Here is a 2,089-nt window from a genome sequence, read left to right on the forward strand (position 1 = left end):
TAGCTACAAACTAAGGACCTATTTCCGGAAACCGATACCGAAACTGTGTGTATAGTTACTGTCAGTGGGACTCTGCTGTATTAACTATACTTGTGAGGGTACTGCTTTGCAGATTTGGGCCTTCAGATTTAACTTTAATCACGTTGTTAAATAAAAATAAATACATTTCAGAAGACCAAGAAACTTGACAGATTTTTCTAATTTGGTAACTCTTGCAATGCACCTTGAAACTTCAGCTCTGGTATTACCAGAGCTGGAAATCAGAGTTATACAACACTTGATGCAGGACTTCTTTAAACATTTTGGGTCATATTGTGTCACGAGTTTAAGTTGCAGAACTACCTAATGAAATCATTTGGGAACTCTGCTTAAAAAAAATCAATGGCATAATATATTGCTCCTTGGTAAGAGGAATGTACACAGAATTCTACTGAGGAAAAGAAAAGGTAGCTTTTTTCCCTCCCCAAAATCCTGCACAAATTGATCCACTAGGAAAGCGGCAAGAGAATCCAAAGGAGTGGAAGAAAGAGAAAACCTTTTGTTTTTTTTTTGTTTTGTTTTGTTTTGGTTTTTTTGAATGTGTCTGTAAGGAATTATTTTCACTTTCATGAGTCTAACTACCTCCTCTTTTACCCGTCTTGTCTCTTATTTACTCTTAGTGAAGTGATTTGGGTGATTAAGAGAATTCTCAGTTTTATGAGGAATATTGCCAGTGTGACCTAAACAGTTTGAAGATTTGTTTAAATGGAAAGACTTTAAAAAAAAATGTGAACTCCTGTTTTGTGCAGCTACATTTTGTGCAGTTACTACTGCATCTTACTGGGCATGTTAATTAGATTATGGAGGAAATTACTGACTTAAAGGGAAAATCAGTAATTCTAAAAGATTTTCAGAGAAGGTTTATTACTGTTAAGTATTAAAGTGAAAGGAGGGATCAGGGAGCACATCTGAAGGGAGCTAGGATGTGAATTTGCACCCTGTGGTGGTTATACTGTATTTTTCCAAGAAAACTAGATTTATAGGAATACCACAATAACATGTACTTAATGAGAAATTCATCTTTAATATTTAGAAAGAAATCTTTGTCATCTTTTCTGGCTGGTGTTTAGAAAGGATTTGGTCCAGTTGTTGATGCTTTTTTCCCCAACCTGTTGGAACGCTGGGGAGGATGAGCTCCATGAGGAGGATGAGCTCAAGAAGTATAGTGCACAGGGAAGAAATTTGAGTCACTTGTGCTTGGCCTCCTTAGACTAGTTGTGTTCTTTTGAAACATGTACGATATGACTTTCAAAAGTGCTCCTACATGCTTATATAGGACAGGAATAGCTTAATAGATGCTTTTGAAAATCTCACCCATATTGTCCTAATGCACCTGGCAGTGGCAAATTCTGCTTATGTTAGCTTAATGGTTCAAGGTAATTTCTGCAGTTACATACCAACTACAGAGGAAGAATGAGGTGACGTTGATCTGGGAACCAAATATTCAATGGCAGACAGCAACTATTGTGAATTTGAAAGAGGCTGGACACACATCTTGGGGTGAGAGTTGAACAATATCTTTTTAGAGCAAGTTTGACTGTAGGAATGTAGTGTGAATTTGTTTTGTAGCTGTGGTCTGAATCTCCACCAAGTCTCGTGAATTTGAACTGATCTATGAAACTGACGTTTGTTAGGCTCTGGTTATTATATTAACAACTTCATGATATTTTGTATGGTCACTTGTTACCAATGTCGCTGAAGTTCTACGCTGCCATCTAAATAAGGATCAGGACTCGTATCCGTAAGTACAGAATCAAACAGTGAAACTTCCCACAGAGCAGAAGGCTCAGCCAAGTCTATACACACCACTTAAGTTCCTAATGTGTTTAAGTAAGTGATGAATAGTCTTTGCACTAAAGTGAATGTCGCACAGAGAAATCGGAAAGGGAAAAGGCTTGAAGTAATCATGTCCATTACATGGCTGGTGCAAGATTACAGTTCAAATTTCCATTGTGGCTCGGGAGTATCCTTCTTGAGTAATTGATTACTTTTAAATATGTTTGTTTGTTGTTAAATTGGTATTCTGGTGTCAGTAGTATGGTGAATAGTA

The sequence above is a fragment of the Dermochelys coriacea genome, chromosome 1 (genome assembly GCF_009764565.3).
Source record: "Dermochelys coriacea isolate rDerCor1 chromosome 1, rDerCor1.pri.v4, whole genome shotgun sequence".
Lineage (NCBI taxonomy): Eukaryota > Metazoa > Chordata > Testudines > Dermochelyidae > Dermochelys > Dermochelys coriacea.